This window comes from Cryptomeria japonica, chromosome 6 (genome assembly GCF_030272615.1).
Source record: "Cryptomeria japonica chromosome 6, Sugi_1.0, whole genome shotgun sequence".
Lineage (NCBI taxonomy): Eukaryota > Viridiplantae > Streptophyta > Pinopsida > Cupressales > Cupressaceae > Cryptomeria > Cryptomeria japonica.
The window spans coordinates 286,948,248-286,967,647 of NC_081410.1; the positions used below are offsets into that span (position 1 = coordinate 286,948,248).

At 39.0% G+C, this 19,400-nt stretch overlaps 1 protein-coding gene and 1 non-coding gene across 5 annotated transcripts in view; one reads left to right on the plus strand and one right to left on the minus strand.

Moving 5' to 3' along the window:
• Positions 1 to 19,400, minus strand: part of LOC131031948 (uncharacterized) — a 297,244-nt gene that overhangs the window by 76,073 nt on the left and 201,771 nt on the right. The window lies entirely within an intron of this gene.
• Positions 11,543 to 11,613, plus strand: TRNAV-AAC (transfer RNA valine (anticodon AAC)). The gene has a single exon. It is a non-coding gene; the product is annotated as a tRNA-Val (tRNA).

Here is a 19,400-nt window from a genome sequence, read left to right on the forward strand (position 1 = left end):
CCATAGAACACTACAAAAGTTATATTTACTATTTTATAATGTGAGATGTTAAATTCACTATTATTGACATTTTTTAACAAAGAGGGATGTGAGTCCCTATTTTTTATTACAAGAAGAAAAGTAGAATTCAAAGTTTCAGGAAAACAAAATGCTTTTAGAAATCATTACGAAGGATCTCACACAACTAGTTATTGTCTTTCCCCATAGGACAAGAGAAAGATCGACCTATCTAACTGTTACATCTATTGCCTACATAGAATTTGAAATGGTAGAAACTGTTTCTTTCTATGAAAAAACTACATGTTTCAAAAACCAGTTAGACACAAGTAAAAGATGTTTATGATATTAGATTAAACACAAAGATTAAAAATAAACAATTTAACAACATAAGATTTTATCAACGAACACATAAACATAACACATATCATGAATTAAAAACTAAGGAACATGTACAAAACCACAATACTCCTTCCAATGACTTCAACAATACAAAGCTTGTAAAATTATTGTAAACATCTAAATCACAATAGGAACAACTCAAAAGGTACTAATTCTATGAACAACTTCAGCAATACATAGGCTTGAAAATAACAATTTGGAATTAAGCACTTTCTACTATTGTTTCATGGCATTTGCAACATGCGACAATTAGTTCAACTAACAATTAAATTATTACAATTTATGTTTTAATGCTCACATCTTTCATATGATGAGATAGATGATCTAAGCTCTAAATAGATAGTAATGAGAACAGTGAATGTAATGTGCCCTTTTTAGCCTGTTGTTGTTTTTGGATGGTTTAGCGTATTCTTGGCCCTAGTAGGCTAAGGCAGTTGGTTAGAGGGACTCAGTTATTAGAGCAGGAGGCTTATTCCCATCCAACGTTCAGGTTTGGCCTTCGTTGGACTCAATTCTACACACTTACTATTTATAGTAAGTCAGTGGATGATTGAGAGGGACCCTTACTATTTTTAGTAAGGCAGATGGATACACAATGGATGCAGTGGTTGACTCCCTAGTTCAGGCGAGATCATGAAATAATGAGTATTTATGGAGTTATATTATTTTAATTATTAATAAAGTATTAATAATTAATCATTAAAAGCATATTATAGTTATTAAAGTCACTTTATGTGCAATGGGACCCTGACCCTCAATTAAGTGACTTAAAGTGCAATTAATTTTTTTTTAAATTTAAGGCCTATTTATTGATGCATTTGATAAAGTCAAAAGATAAATATAAAATATCATTTTAAATGATATTAATGTGCATCCAATAATTCAAGTTTTGGGCACCCACTTATGAGGATATTAAATAAAGTTATTATGCAAACCCTAAAGTGGATTTGAAAGTGGATTTAAATGCTATTAAGGAGATTGAGGTTATAAAAGGACTCAAAAAGCAAATGCTTTTCATTCTCGGAGATTATAAACTTGTTCTTTTTTATATGAGAGTTGTGTGTAGAAATACACAAGGGTTTCAGTCATTTTCAAGATTGGAGAACGAAAACTCTTCAATGTTTGTGCAATTTTGAGGCTTTGAGATACCAGATTGGATTATTGCCTGATTGTGGGCTTCATCCAGGAGTCCAATTTGTGCTAACAGGTGGGAGATTTCATCTAGGGTTTGAAGGATTGGGAGGTATATCTACAACAGACCTGGAGATTCATATTGGTTGCCATTATACATTAGGAAATCAAGCATTTAATTGGCAAATTATATACAGCTACAGCAAGGACGTGTTTCTTCAGATTCTTCATTGTGGAGGCATCTTCATTGCTGCTAGGTCTCCCTTGGCATCATCGATTTATAACAACATATTACTCCAGGTTCATTAGTAGCATTTTTATTGTCTAAAGGAATAAATCTGATCGCTGCCATCAATAGTGTTATAGGTGCACATTATATATCAAACTTTGTAATGGCATTTGGATTGTGAGGCATAACAACTTGTACTTGGTTTAGCATATAAATGAAGATACAGGGTTGCATGCCATTTGTTTGTCAAAATGCTTAATTGCTTAAGTGACTAATTTGCATAAAAGATTTGCATTTGGGAATTGAAAGATGCATGCTAAGTGTTTGCATTAATACCTAGTTGTAGGTGCATAATGGTTATCCTAAGATGCATGCCAAGTGTTTGATGATATGTCAAGCAGCTGTAGTGATTATTTTTAGTCACTCATTTGCATGTAAAAAGTCAAATTCAGTTTTCATACCATTTCTATGACATTGTTAGTCAATCATTCATGGTTAGAGGCATTCAAAAACATCAATTGTAGCATACAAGACAGAAATAATACAAACAGAAACTCATAACAGCAAATAAAGAGGTTGTATGCAAAGTGTTCGACAATATTCCCTGAGGGTTTAATCAGCAACTTGAGGTCAGATTAGTCAAGGGATACTACAGTGAAAAGCTTAAAAAAGCAAACCCTTCATTTAAAAGTGCCTCTTTTCAAAAATGACGACAACTAAAAATAGCAAGACACTATTTTTAACACAAATTAAAAATGAAACTTTTTCAAAGGCTCTAGATGATTTCAATGAAACTTTCCTGGTAAACCTTCTAAAATCCTAACAATCACTGACATTTTGAAATCAAACATCATATTTATTGGTTTGCTCATTATGTATCCTCTATAACCTCAAGATTTGATTTCATAACCAAGGCACAAAACGTAATAACAACTAGAACAACAATTGACAAGAAATTAATCATAAACACCTCTCTTTCAGCACACCATTTATTGTCTTTTGATGTCATGCTGACTTTAACAAAACCTTTCTTCCTTCTAACGTAATCAACCAGCCTCAAATAGTGTCACAATCCTTCTTTTATAGTTCCAGGCACTAGAAAAATCTCAAACACTTTACACGAAAGGCTGAGGGGAAAACTTTATTGAATGGTTGACTTATACAAAAGACAGAGAACAAAAAAATATATTCTCTCTTCTTATTTCCTTAGCTGCAAATTCACACCTTTCATCACAAATAAGAAAGATCACAAAATCTGTTTTAAGTCTGATTCCTTTTTCTATTTACTTTTAGATTTTCTTTTGGCCTCTAAATTGACTAAGCATACCGAATTCCGTTTGTCGTACTTTGATCACCTTTTCTTGATTAAATGCCATATCACTTTAACTAACATGTGCCTCTTTCAAAGTGTCAAAACATGTCAGTACAATTTATCATTGCTTCTAACTAGACCTGGTTTCCCATTGATAATACAATTCTTTTAAAGTTGATAAATACTTCAAAAAGTGCACCTTTATTCCAAATTTTACAAAGCATGATTTCTCCTTCCTAATGTCACTTTTTTTCAAAAAGACAAGACTTAAAAAAATACATTAACTCCAATCTTTCTTGAGTGCAACTTTCCACTATTTTATTTTTATTTTTTTAAATTATATTGATTTCTTAAAATAAATTATTTATTTATTTTAAATTGTACTATCAATTAATATTATTATAATTTATAATTACTAATTTAAAAGAATTATAACAAGTTGGACAATCACATAGTTGACCAATATGCTAAGGATAGAGAAAAGTTAACTTATGACTTAAGTTACCAAGTATACCCCTCTACAATCTTGGTCTCGTACTAAGAAGGTGCGGGTATAGGTTATGTGATGGGAGTCTTGGGTTCACTCCTAAGAAACCCCAAGGGCCACCCAAACAAAAATAAAATTAAAAAAAAAAATCATTTTTTAAAACTCTTTTATTAAAAAAAAAATGGCAAATACCTAATATTCAAAGGCTCCCTCGCCTCATCAAGCCAAATTCTTCCAAACTCCCACAAGGGGTGTTTCCCTATGTGCCCTCCAACCCAAATAGGGTCTCCACTCCCAGCCCCCACTAGATATTGGGATGTCTTGTCACATCAGAAACTTAATTACAAACAGGGTCTCTAGGAGTGGAGACCATAGCTAACAATTTATACAATTGTCTTTATGACTATCATAATATCATTGATCAATGAAGTATCCTACAATAAAAAATTTAAATGTCATCATTATTATCAAACATAATATTATATGATATATCAAATGTATTCGCAATTCCCCATAATATGCCATATTGGCATACCAAAACCTCACATAGGTACCAGGCCACATACCAAAATTGACAACTTAGCATATGACATAAATGAGTTTTGGACAAGGCACAACAATTGGATCTGCTTGGGAAACCCATTATATACTTGTGGCAAACAAGGACTACAAAATCTATGGTTTGACAATTAGACCAACATTTTATCTCTTGTTAAACATAGTAAGACTATTCTGAAATCTCCTATAGATACAATTTTAGGTCACCTATCAAAACACAACTTTTGATAATAAATGTAGTGATGGGGAAAAGCAATACAAAATGCAAATAAGGGGAAAACCATCCTTCCCTAAGGAATAAAGCACTTTAGATATTGCACACAATAGTGCAATGGCAATGTACCAACCCACCCTACTTTGTTATTTTTTGAAATCTAAATGATGTATATGTAATGTCTTCAATAGATTTTGATCACCCAAATCCTAGAGTGGTCAAGGTGAGAGCGTACGATGATTCAAACCACACAACTATTCTAAATGAATGCAATTACAAAATGATAATCCACTGGTGGTAAAGCTAGCCTAATCAACACCTCTTCGGTGGACAGCAAAAAATGACACAAAAGTGACAGAGCCAACCTCATCAACACATATTCAGTGGACTACATGAATGCAATGCAAACCACTGCCAGAATGTCTAAGCTAAACTGAGACCAAAATGGTTGATAATGCTAGTTTGTTCAATGCCAAAATGGGACGAATCATATATTATACTGATATGTGATAGACAATTCACTCCTACAATATGAAATGTATACAAAAATATGATTCTTTGACAACATTATCATCTAGAGTCTACAGGATATATGTAATGTCCCCATTTTAAGGAAAATTGATTTATGAGCAATTAACCTAGTTTTTTGAGTTTTTCTGTAAGCTACTTGGTGGGTTGGGGAGAACTCCAAAGTTCTTCAAGTGCTCAAGATTCGACTTGCAAATATATTATTGGCAATGAGCTTAATTGGCCTTGGCGAGCTTAGTGATGCTTTCCAAATTAGATTTTGACCTTTTGGGAGCTCTCCAAACTTCTTAGAGTAGCAGGCTATGTATAGCAAGTCACTCAATTGCTTCAGTTCATTATCCTATGACACTAGTATCCCTATGGTATAATCAAAATTGCATTATTATGCAATTTGGATACTTCCTGCAATTTGGGTAAGCTATTGAGTTCTTGTTTAATTAGTTCAATTAACTTGTCAAATGTTGGAAACATTAAAAGGACAACTTGGTATAATAACTCATTTGAAAAATACTAAGATGTGTGTTGTGCCTAGCACACACTCCTTGTCGCCGACATGGGCCCCCCTTTTTAGTTTGTTTGTTGTGTCCTCCCTGAGGTCCCTAGTAGAAAAATTTTGGTAGATCCTGAGAGAGAAGATACAACTTTGAAGAGGTTGGACTGTTAGGGAGATGACCCTACCCAAGATTGAGCTAGGTCTGAGTCCTAAGTCTTAGAGATTCCATAACCTGAGAGTCGATCACGATTATGTTCGCAAAGGGAAGATGAATAAGGAGCCTTAAGGTAAAATCACAAATATTGGCAAGGCAACAAGACTGGTGAGCACATTATTTAAAATTTAGTCTCAAAATTCGGCCTCTAAAGATAAATTCGGCCTAAAAGGCCAAAGTGGGAGACAAAAGGGGAAAATTGGCCTCAAAGGCCAAATTGTGAGATATAAGGACGTTTTTCCTAGGCCGAAAATCCAAGTCAAGTCCCTTCCCAAGCCAAAATCGGCCTAAATGGCCCGAATTGCAAGGTTGTTTCTCTAAAATCGGCCTAAAGGGTCAAAATGATAGAAAGTTCACCAAAATCAGCTTCTTAACCCAAAGTGAGAGACAATAAGGGGCAAATCGGCCTTCCAGCTAGAAATTCGAAATAATGACATTTTTAAAATCGCGCAAAGTGAGTCTTTGAGCCGGAATGTGAAAGAGAAAATCGCGAAAAGTAAGTCTTTTAGCCGAAATGTCAAAGAGAAAATCGCGACAACTGAGCTTATAAACCGACAATAGAGACCACGTAAAATCGCGAAAGGTAAGCTTATTTGCCGAAAATGAGGACATGTTTAAAATCGCGCATTTTCCGTTAGTGAGCCGAAACTCGCAAAAGTTTCTTATCAACCGAAAATTAGACTAAAGCTCAAGGTCACGCAATATCGGCTTTTTAGCCGAAAATAATGACATGTTTAAAATTGCCCAGGTCTCCCCCTGTGAGCCTAAAATCATGAAAAGAACCGACGTTGCGCATTTTAGTTTTCTCAACCGAAATTGAAAGGAGGGAAAATGTCTAAAGAGAGTCGCAGTTTTTTTCCTCCAAGGCACCCGACATGCTAGGAGCATCGCAGACCTCCAGAGTCGACATCCCCCGCAACCTCGAGAAAATGAAATATCAGTACCAGGGAAGAGTAATCAAAGAGTTCAAGGTCCAAAGTGTGTGGGACAATATAGGAGATACAGACCTCGGGCATATCGACATTCAGGATTTCAAGAAGAGGGTGTACTCTACTAACGCCTATGGCAAGCCCAAACGGATGTTGGAGACTGGTATTGCTCAGGCTGCTGGTTTCCCTCCGGCTGTGTAGAATTATGAGCTGGTGGTTGAAGTCGCTAAGCATTATTAGCCGGAAACTAGATTAGTGTACTCTACTAACGCCTATGGCCGCCTCTGCAGTAACCATTGATGAAGCCCAAATTACTTATGACATGAATCCTAGTCAATGCAAAACACTAATAAATGAAGAGTGGTTTAAAGAAAGAAAAGCCCCGAGCACTAGGCTTGGCAAAAAAGACCTGCAGAAGCGAGTTTAACAACGAATATGGGGACATGGTTACCTTGCTTAGCCAAGTCATGGGACTTCCGCATTCCAGCCTATTTGAGGAATGGATGTTTTACTTCACCAAGCAAGTCTTTGGTGGGAAAGCTAAGTTTGACTGGGCTCAAATCATTAGCAATAACATTCATACACAGCTGGTTGAACTCGAGGAGAAAAAGTACTTCACCATGACCTCCTACCTGGTCTATATGTTTTCTCGGCATCAGCCGCTACCAAGATTAATCAACAGACATAAGATTGCGAACGGGCCAAATCAAGTGAAAGTATATGACTGCCACCTCCAACTGCATTACTATGACATAACTCAGAGAGAGAAGAACAACATTACATATGCGATTGGTCAATATGAGCGTGTAAATGAAACTTTTACAATGTGCATGGTCAGGTTAATGCAAGGAGAGTTACATATAAGATAATCAAAGCAGGCTACCACCTTGATTCGGAAATACGGTGCATGGTTCATTCAATTACCTAATTTCTCCTACATCAGAATATCAAGCTTTGAGGGAACGCCGCATCAGCTTCCCCGTTAGCCATCAAACAGATTAGTCCTCATGCAGGTTGCAAGGCAAGCACACCCAACATGCAGTATAATCAGGGACAAAAAACAGTCAGGATTCACCTTCCCTATGATCATAGGCAACCTTGATGTGCACTTCAAAAATTCAGTGCAAGCCGAGGAATCATTCGACGAACTGGCATCCTGCTGCTTACAGGAGCACTTCCCTAGGAAATGCTTTGATCTTGCTGGATAGGGAAAGAAGGCTTGCAGTGGGCATTACAGGGCCAAGGCATCAATTGAGGGCTACAGGAGCAAGTGTTCAGATGACTTTGAAGTCCGCCGGTGGAAATACTCAAGATTGAGTGTTCAACAAATACGACTTTATGAGTACCGCCAAGTCCCAGATCAGGGGACAGACTATGGGAATTACTTGCAAGTCCAAGAGTTTGGGGCAATCAAGGACCTCCCACTAGCCATCGATTGGGCTCAAGACCCAATCACGAACTTTCGAGTCGTGATGAAGGGCCCAAGAAGATATACAGACTACTAGCTATCCCAACAGATACAGAGGCTAACCCATGAGGGAGCTTAATTTACATATAATATGATGGGTAGTCTGGATTCCCAGTCTTCAGAAGACGAAGACACATCAAGCACGCCAAAAGAGGAGGTTGGGAAACCTGAAAAAAAAGAGAAAGAAGGCAAGAGCCAATAGGGGAACTGGGACATCAAAAAGGACAAGAAGAGAAAAGATGTCAATCAGAAGGCCAGAGGTTACTACCTCATCCAAGGACCCCAGTTCAGACGATGATGTGGTTGAACTTGATCACCTACCAACTCCACCTTCACAGGATGATCCTATTGCATCAGAAGCAAATGATCCGCAAATACAAAGTCAACAAGAAATGGAGGCAAAGATCATTGGTTTGGATGGACCTGAAAATCAGATCGAGGATGGAGAGATTGCACCAGATCAAGGAGTTGACAAACAAGAACCCACACAAGCGAGCAGACATGAGTTGCAACAGGAGGAAGGTGGCAACAAGGATGACACCACGTTTGAGGGAGAAAGGGAAGAAGATAGAACCCAAGAACCCAACAGAACTGAAGAGCAGCCACTACTAGAGGATACCCAGCAGTTGCTCAATGAGGTTGGAGAAAACTCAGTCGTGAGTAAAGGATTGGATGCTGCACCCATTCCTCCTTCTGTGTCTGATCAGTTGCAGATAGGAAGTGAATCGGCTGGGGCATCCAAAGAGAAGAGTGGGGATTTGGTAGTCACATCTCGACAGACCATCCCTCAGGACTAGTTAATAGCTCGAGCACAGTGGAAAGTGACTGTCAAGTCACCAATTAACCTGGAGGATATCTTCTCTCGGATAGGAGAAATAAAAGCTGAAGGAAAGAAAAAACCAAAGACTTACTCCAGGATTACCAAGGATGAGCAAAGGAATCGTACGATTCATATTGCTACCCCACCTGCAAATAAACCGGCAAATCAGGTTGCATTGGCTGACTATAGCGTCACATCCATCCCAATAGGCCAAGCAACCAAAGACCACGAGAGGGAAGAATTCAAGGATTTCGTACAAGATATATGCTCAAATAGCTAGATGAAATAACTACTGAAAGGGATATGTACCGAGATCGTACTGAGCAAGCCGAGGGATACATAGATCACCTGTTAAGACCAATGCAACATACCGTTGAGTCCCACATTCCTCCATTGGTGTTGGCACAAAAGACTACTACTTAATTCGAAGGAGTGCGTGACACCGCCAAGGCCGTCAGAAAATGGATCCAACACATTAAAAGAAAAGGAGAGAAAATCGTTAAGGATATGTGGGAAATGGCCAACAACCGAGAGTCCATTCACGTCAAAGTGGTTGAGGTAAAGAAAGAATATTTCAATGTCCAAGAGATGGTTGGCATCAACACTTTCAAGGAGTGGTTCTGGATTGTCAGCATGAAAAATGATATGAGGGACAACATAAGCAAAGTGCAGGAGTGTGAGGATACTTTGGCTGGCATTGAGAGTATTGATGAAAAGATCCTCAACGCGTTGGTTCCTGGTTGGAATAGTGGCATGAAAGATAACGATGTCAGATCACGGTTGGAGGATAAACTGAGAATTAATAAAACCACATACTCTATAGAGGACCTGGAATTTGCTAGTGAGCTGCATGCAGACATACTAGGTTTTGAGGCTCGTCGGTCGGTTTGGAGCGAATAGCTGAAGAATGTGGATCGCCACCGAGAGGGTATGCAATATAAAATAAGTAATCCTCCTCTGCCTCCCAGGAAGGAATTGTTCCAATTGTGCATAAGATTCTAGGATTATGTTCGAGTAGAACGTGCAGCATGTCGAGACATCTGGAACGACTACTTGCAAGGGAAAGTTGAATTTGTGGAGAAAGAGTCTGCCTCCGGGAAAGAAAAAGTGCTTTCTTAAAAAGTAGTTGTTTCTTTTAAACCTTAAATGTGCTTTTTCAAGATAAAGTTTCTTTCCAACTACCCAAAGTCATTGCCGATTTTGAGCTCCGTGCAGGTGCACTTTTTGGGGAGCAACTTTATGTTGGGTAGTTGGTAGTTATTAGTTAGTTGGTAGTTGGTGGGGGATATTTTGTTCCTCATTAATAGGTGTGGGCAGCCATATTTTGTAGGATGAATCTGGGCCACTTGTAAGAATAGATCTTGGCCATTCATCCATTTTTAAAAGTCTATATAAGGGATGGTTTCTCCCTTATTTTGTAAGAAGTTCAAGATTGTTGCTGAGACTGGTGAAATTTATGCAGAATTAATGGATATTAAAGCTGTCTTATTTCCTTGTGAGTGCATGGTCTCCTTCGCCTTTTATTTTTCTTGTTATGTATTTTGATTTCAGATGGTATTTTTAGGATCATATTTGATAGAAACCTTAGTGTTCATACTATTAAGGATTGACTGATTGTCATCTCCTCTTGCATGGTTAGTTTGAACCAGTTTAATGCTCTTCTTCGGTTATTAAACATTAAATGAATGAATATCTGATTTTGTGTTTATGTTTAATAGCATGAAAATCCAACATTGAAGATTGCACTAGATTTTACAGAATTGTGCTTCATTAGCTAATAATGTTTAATCTAGTTTTTTTAAGGTTTCTGTCTATTTTTTTGAACATGTTTTCTTAGGTAGATTAATTAGATATTCTCTCTCTTTCCCTTTCCTTTTTTCCTTTTTTTTATCAAATTGAAGTCTAAACAACATCGTGTTAAAGTAATGTCTGATGGAATCAAAACCGTAGAATCCTAGCGAACCCGTAGGAACAGAACCGATTCTGCCTAACAGTAAGTCCCCTTTGTGTATCCAACAAAGCACATCATACAGTTGAGTTATCCTGCAGTCATGATCTGACAACCGAAACATTGAGGTCACGCCCAAATGATCAATCTAAACAGCATTAGGGATCTCCTTATTTCAAGAGAGGATAGGATACTTAGCTAGTAAATTTTATTCTATGTTGGTCGATAGAGAGTTGTAGTGACATGACTTTAGACATGTCAACAGAATTGGCACTAGGAGGGCCAAGCTGGATAGAATCGGATCCTTCTCTCCGGAAAGGTTCAAAAGGGTTCTAAGATCCACCCCTGACCGAGAAAGGTTTGCAGGATTCCAGTTCTACAAGCGTAAAAACTACCGCAGGGTTGCAGACCCAAACGAATCTGGTTCATCAAACCAGCAATTTCTTGTCTCAGTGATCGCTGTTCACACAGTCCCAGTTGTTACCACTTCGACAACCCCTCTAATTCCACCGATTCAGCCACAAATGGCCGAAAATCAACCTGCTCCAAATGGTGCGACTTGGTTGGTCGACAATCGATCCCCGTTGGTCTTCACGAATTACCATGATATGCCTAAAAGCCCTGATAAGTTTTGCTCTATATTTCATCCAAATGACTTGAACAAAACTGCGGAGGAATATATAAAGATATCTGACAACGCTCTCTGCAACAGGCGGATTGAATATGCAAATGTTGCATGTAGGCTTTTCCCTTACTCCTTGTTGGTGTTGGAAATAAGCCACACCCAAACCGACGATGGACTGCTCCAAGAGGGGCTAGTAGCTCAGTGGTAGAGCACTCCAGCAACGTTGGAAGGTCCTAGGTTCAAGTCCTAGCTGGTCCATGTCTCAACATGTTATCAAAGCCAGGTCCAGGCCAGGAGCCCCAAGCACACGAGAGGTGTGGCTTAAGGGGGGGTGTTGGTGTTGGAAATAAGCCACACTCGAACCAACGATGGACTGGTCTAAGAGGGGCCAGTAGCTCAGTGGTAGAGCACTCCAGCAACGTTGGAAGGTCCTAGGTTCAAGTCCTAGCTAGTTCATGTCTCAAAACTCCTTAGGAGAAGACACTTTCTACTGGTTTATTCATTTACCAATATCTTCTATTGACTACTGGGAAGGGCTGAAAACAGCCTTCAACGACAAATATGGGATCCCCATCACGCCTATGGAGCTATACCGACAGTTCGTAGAAGTAAAAGGCGGGAACATCAACCGATCAGCTCCTTTAACAACAGGTTCCACAAGGCCTTTACCTTTACCCAGTTGCAAGATCCTTATGTAGTAAGTGACACTTCAGCAAGGGAAATTTATTATTTTGCCCTGGATTACCTAACCGCAATGTTTGTCCGACAATCGCAGCCTACCCCAACCACATTGACAGAATCTTATGCGAAGGCCATGGAGATCAGTAAGAATTTGGGCCAGAGTGTTGTGGGACCCTTACTTCAACTAGGACCACCTGCTATGCCCAACCAAATTCAGGGAATCAGTCAAGCTTTAGCTTGCCAAGTTCGTATCATGAATCAAATCCCGCAACCAGCATATTTGCCCCCACAACCCGCAAACCAATTGGTGCTCCACCCTGGACCACCCATATCTCAAACACATCCTTGCAAACCTGTTTATCTGCAAAATACCACAATATCTACCAGAACGCAGGAGGAGAAGGATCAAATGCATGAGTTAACTAACCAGATGAGGAAGCTCTCTTCTGAGGTCACTTATTTGCTCAACTAGAATAATCAGTTGCAGAATAACCAGAGAACCCAGCATCAAAGACAACACCAAAATCAGTACCAAAATCAGAATTATCAGAAGCCAAATAGGACATGGAATACCCGTCCTAACAATGGTGGAGTTCCTACACCCTTAGACAACCCGCCTACATCTAAAAACAGGCCAACAAACAAGGTATTTCTGGCAGAGGCTTCTCTATCCAATTGGTGCAGGCAGCACAACACCAACCAGCACTCGGAATTATAGTGCGATGAATTCCAGGTGGCAGCCAACATATTTCAGCGAGAAGTTGAAAATACTGCATCTCAATCTACGCCTCCCCCTACGGGATATGAGATTGAATCCTACAGCTGCAAACAACTCAAAGGCAATAGTTCCAATGCAAAACAATCTCACCCAAAAGCAAGATTGGCGTCAACCATGCAATTCGCCACACAACCAAGGTGCATGCCAAAATGGATAGTTTGTCCAAGCTCTAGTAGTGCAGAATGAGCCAACCTCCTCTGGCCAGCAAGATGATCAAAATCAGCCAAGTGTTGGCAATCAAGCTCACATAAAAGGAGATTCTACTTTTGTCAATTGGCAAGAGGTAGAATTTTGTGGTATAAACCAAACAAATGGTGACACTATGCTACAACACAAGGTTAGAAAGGAAAGCAGTAGAAGGTGCCTCACCTTCAACATTAGCCCAAGCTCCAACGCCCCAAGTAGCTCTCCAGGATGCAAGTAAAAATACCATTTAAGGGAGCAGGAAGCAAGATGAGCCCCAGGTTGCCCCAAGAACAAGGACGAACCTTATTGCTTCGAAGGGGCCTTCAAAATAAGCTCGTGTTCCTTTCAATATAGTTGCCCAAATGAAGAATGTCAATCTCAATGTTACTATGTGGGAAGCCCTTTCCGTCCTATCTCAAAGGAATTTGCTTAAGGAGGCACTAAAGGACATCAATCAATCAAATGATGTGGCAACAGTCAGCAAGAAGATAGTTTCAACCAGCTTGGTATAGCCTAGGGAGAAAAGAGATTCAAGTAAAATCAATAAGCCTCCCCCCTTCTATCTCTCTTTAATCATGGGAGATAACTTAGTTCACAATTGCATGATAGATTTAGGAGCTAGTAGCTCAATCATGCCTACGAAGTAGTTGACCTTCTTGGTATAGAATATGAACCTATGATTGAGCGAGTTGTCCAGTTCGATGGCACTTCTATTAAGACAGTAGGGGTGGCTAAAAATTTGAAGTTAACCTTGCACACATGCCCTGGTTGCACTAACAAGACATATCAGTCATTGACCTCCTTGCCTTCTTTGGCATCTGTTTGTCTAGACATTTCGCCGCCAAGATAGGTGGATACTTGTCTTTTGATTGGTCCCACATGCTATTTCAAACAAGGTATGGCACCAAGGTTACCATAAAGGTAGAGCCCATTGCACAAAACCACATTGAGCCCTACACACCTAGCCCTATAAACATATATTGCACTTTGTGCGAAGAGGGGGAGGAGTGTATTGTTTGTGAACCTGCTACTCTTTTGGAGGAGGTCCCTGATTGTTTGCTAGATGAGTGAGGCAATGCTTTTCAATTTCATCCATTAGCTAACATTGAGGAGACTGGGCTTGGCACCTATTCTATTCATGAGGAGGATACTCCTATTCCTAACCTCATCAGGACACAAGAAGAACCAGGGGGGTTATGGATAATGTTTTTTTATGGTTCAAGAAACAAGAATGTTGTGGGTTCTGGTGTAATGCTTGTTTCTCCTAAGAAGGAGAAATATTTTTGTTCTTTTAGCCTTCATTTTGGCTGCACCAATAATGTGGTTGAGTATGAAGCCCTGGTTCAAGGTCTCCAACTTGCAGAAAAGAGAAAGATCAAATCTTTACAAGTATGTGGAGATAGTGAGTTGCTTGTTAATCATATCAAATCTCAGAACGTAACAAAGAACAAACTACTCAAATCATACAAACACAGGTTTGGAATTTGATTGAAGGAATTCAGGACTTCAACATCCAGAGCATTCCTAGGAGTCAGACTAGGAATGTTCATAGGCTTACAACAGTTTGTGCTCAGTTTGACATACCAGCACAGGTTGCAAGCAGGAAGGAACACAACATCATGCTCGTCGTGAGGATTACCATCCCAGACAATCAAGCAAATTGACACGTATTCAAAAGTGATCAATAGATTGTCAATTTCTTGCAAAATGAAGCAGAATTTTCTGCTAAATATCAGTCTATGTTGCAAGACCAATATGGAGATCACATCATGCAGCTCAATTCCAACAAGTTGCCTAAAGGTCTAGTTACCTTGAAAGAAATTTTGAACTCGGATGATCAGCTGAAGAAGGATGAACTTGGCTGCAAAGAGGGGTGATTATAAGCCAGTTGTTGTTGCTGAGGGTACGTCACTAAATTTGCGAAAGGTGTGCTCCTCAACCGAAAAAGAAGCCTTTGTTAAGATTTGTAAAGGATACGAGGACATAGCTGTTTGGACTTGTGCATATTTGAAGGGTTCTGACCCTAGCCTAGCCCAGCATACCATAGAACTAAACTTGGGTGCAAAACTAGTTAGACAAAAGAAAAGGCCAATAAACCCCAAAATTGAGCGCTAATGAGAACGGAGTTAACCAAACTCATAGAAGCCAATATCATCTTCCCTATCAAACACTCCTCTTGGGTGGCTAACCTTGTCCCTATAAGGAAGAAGAATGGGGCAATCAGACTATGTGTAGACTTTAGGGACCTCAACAGAGCCTCCCTTAACGATCATTGGCTCAAAAGGATTTTCATTTTTTGGACGTGTATTCAGGCTACAATCAGATTTTGGTCCAAGAGTCAAACCAATACAAGAGTTCATTTACTACTAAGTGGGGTACCTATGCTTATTGTGAGATACCCTTTGGGCTAACCAATGCAAGTGCCACATTTCAAATAGCAATGGACATGTCTTTTAGCAGTCTATTACCAAAGTTTGTGCTTATATACCTTGATGATGATATAACTAATTATTCGAAGCATGCAGCTAATCATTTTGGTCATCTTGAGTATGTGTTCATGAAATGCAGGGAATATAGTGTGTCCTTGCACCCAAGCAAATGTATATTTGCTACTCATCAAGGAAGATTGTTAGGACACATTGTATCTAAAGAAGGCTTAGCCATTGATCAAAAGCAAGTAGAGGCTATTCTTTCCCTTCCACTCCATAGTCACAAGAAAGGATTATAGAGTTTCCTTGGTAGGATCAACTTTGTGAGGAGATTCTTTCCAAACCTTGCCACCATGGTAAAACCCCTCACCTCCATGCTAAAGAAATATTTGGCTTTCAGTTGGACCAAGCAAGGGAGCGTCAGGTTTGAAGAAAACAAGCAAGCAATTGCTCAAGCCCCTACTCTTGTCAATCCTAGCTATGAAAAGGATTTTATCCTCTATACCTTCGGAGGAGAATCGAGCATCTCAACTCTCCTGACACAACTAAACAATGATAAATTGGAGCAACTCATTGCCTTTTTCAGTGAGAGATTAAAGGATTATGAGTTAGGTATAGCTATGTAGAGAAGCAAATCCTCATTGTTGTAAGAGCATAGAAGAAATTTAGGCACATGTTATCTAACAAGAGGATCCAACTCTTAGTTCCACATGCAAGTGTCAAGGATTTCCTTCTAAACAAGGACATCAGTGAGAAGAGGGTTGGGTGGATAACCAAGGTCGTGGAATACGACATCAACATCAAGATCACCAATCATGTCCTAGGCAAGGGCCTATGTGAACAGATTGTCTCATATCTTGAGACTCCTTCAGAGGTCGCCCTCGTGTTACAAGAGGATCAACCACCTAGCAATGACACTCAGGTTAGTTGGGTGAGCGACATGACCACCTTCTTAATGGAAGGTAGATACCCCCAAGGTCTATAGACGACCAAAAGAAGACACTTCAAGTTGCAGTACATCCTCTATGTCTTAGTGGATGGCAACCTTTTCCGAAGAGACTCTAATGGAGTCTTGTTAAGATGTATTGAGCAAAATCAGGTCAGCAAACTATTAGAAGAATTTCATGATGGCTCTTCAAGGGGCCACTTTTCTACAAGGACTGCAGCTATCAAAATAATGAGGCCTGGTTATTACTGGCCAACCTTATTCAGTGACTCACATAGATGGGTGAAGAATTGCAAGAAATATGCTTTCTTCTCTGGTAAGCAAAGGCAAAGGCTAGCTGCCCTTCCTCTCCACCCTATTCAAGCAGATCAACCATTCGCACAATGGGGTTTAGACTTCATTGGCATGATAAATCCACCTTCTAGTGCTGGCCACAAGTGGATCTTGGCCGCAACAGACTCCTTAACCAAGTGGACAGAGGCAGTTGCATTGAAGGGCGCCACTGAGTCCTCATTGTTGGAATTACTTGATGGAATTGTGACAAGATTCGGTGTCCCCTCCACTTGTTGGATCTCAAAATCACTGGTGAGTTGAACCCTAAGAATATGCCAAGTTCTATGTTCAAGCTCAATGCATGACTTTGGCCAACGAATGGTATCTAATGAAATGGTTGTAATTCATTGCACTTTTGCCTCTGCTAGACCAAGGTGGGTATACCTTACCACCAACTTCTCCTTAATTGTGTTATAATTGGCGAGTGGTATTTAGGCAGATTATGTTACAATATTCCTATCTTAGATCACTCTTTAACCAGCATGAAAGTAAGAATGACCTTATTTTTCTATTTGTACTCCTACTTTAATGAAAGAAAACAAATATCTTGATTAAATTTTGAATATATAATTGTGATCAGTGCCTTATCAATTACTCGGTACAAAGTCAAGTGAATTCACTCCCTAACTTCCCCTTATTGGACAATTTTTGTTTTCACACCTGATGTGAAGCTCTCAATTGCTCTTTTCCTTTATACTTTATAATTCAATTACTCACGATGATTATCACGCATGCATTTAATCTTTCCTTGAAAGAAGCAAATACAATAATCATTCAAGAATGTGAAACCTCCTTGATCAATCTACACAATCCTGGATATAGCAGACTGAAATAATGAAATAACCACCAAGCATAAGGAATATCTGAACAATCTTTGATTACTTTAATCAAAACAACAAGTTGAACAGAACAGGAATCCACAGTATTCGATACACCATAAAAGATAACAGCCAACTGATATATTGATTGCATAAGCATAAAAAAGTTTTTTCATGTCTTTCATGAAACAAATGATCTTCCTTTTATAGGGAAAGATCAAACTAACTTGAAACATATATTTGGTCGGTATAACCTTTTACAAGCTTCTTCGATATTGCTTTTTTGGGTATAACATTGATTATCGTTATAGTCCTTTTCACTTCTTGTAGACTCTTACACCAATACCGAAACCTGTAGTTCGTCAAGACAATCGAGCAGATTTGTCGATGACCACCTTTCGGTATATCAAACTGTGACTTTTCTGATGTCCTCTTGGATTATGTAATTGTGGGACCCATCAAGTGTGTCACATTTTTGGCATAATATTTTGTTTCGTCGAGACTCCATCTAATCTTGGTAGACCTTTATTGTTATATTGAAATTGATTCTTTTAGCAGAATAGGTGAGATGTTTCACCGATACCTTTCTTGTCGTCATTAGTCATCCATGACCAAACCGAACTTGAGTTTCGGTAAGACTCCAAGCATGTTTCTCTAAAAAGTTCCCTTTCAGTGTAACCCTTGCCTTCGGCAAGACTCTGTCTTAGCTCTGCAGATTTGTGGTGCTACACCAATCCATGTGTTTCGGTAAGATTTAGAGAGTCACACCGATGAAAAAGATTATCAGTGTAACATGGCCTTTTTGGGGAGAGATAAGTTTTACTTCATCGGCCTTGTCATCCTTGTGACAGACTTGGAATCAAGCTCCTTATGTGTTCACTGGAAACTCAGACATTGGCATTAAATCTGGCTTGATATTTATGTATTTCATTAATGAACTTGTAACAATAATAACCTCATCTGATGATCAAATTAACCATTCTTCTCAAACCAGTATCCACAAATTGGAAAAGTTTGGTGCTAACAAAGAAAACTTTGGTAAAGAGCTTTTTCTCCCTGGCTAATTAAATACAAAAACATGGTGGTGAGACATGCACAAAGTCTCGAGAAGTGACTATTTGAAGGATTTTACATTTTAGGAAACACTAAATTTTGCCAAAAATTAGGGTTCCAACAGTGGCTTTGTCTGGGGATGTATGCCCCTTGTGGGTATAGCAAGAATCCAATTCTCCTTGGGATAGGGACTAGACAATTTAAAAGGAATGGTATAATACATGGGAATGAAACCTAAACTACTACACATGGAAAATGATTAAGAGAAAAATCTCTTCAAGAATTGTCCATGTGCTAGCAATTCCATATTTTCTCCATCCATATTTTGTAAAAAATATGAATCTACTCCATTTCTTCCAGTGATGACAAATGGACCAATCCATAACGACTGAAATTTTCCATGTTTCCATTTGTCTTGAGCCTTGGCATTTCACATCAGAACTAGCTCGCCTTCCTGGAATTTTCTATTCTTAGCACTTTTGTCATACAAGTATTTCACTTTTTAGTGCTCTTTGATATACCCTTTTTGTGCTTCTAGTCTAACTTCATCTAGTTCTGCAAGCTTCTCTATTCTTTCCTCCATTGATTCAGGACTATCTAAATCTTCCTCGATCATGAATTTATCTATGGGCAAGAGGTTATTTATGGGCATCCTTGCTTGTGTACCATAAAGCAACTCAAATGGGGACTTACCAATAACTTTTTTGATTGTGATCCTATCTGTCCAAACTGCAAGACTTAATTTTGAATCCCAAGCTCTTTTGTTCTGACCCAATATCTTCTTAATTATCTTCAAAATGTTTTTGTTGCTAGATTCAGCT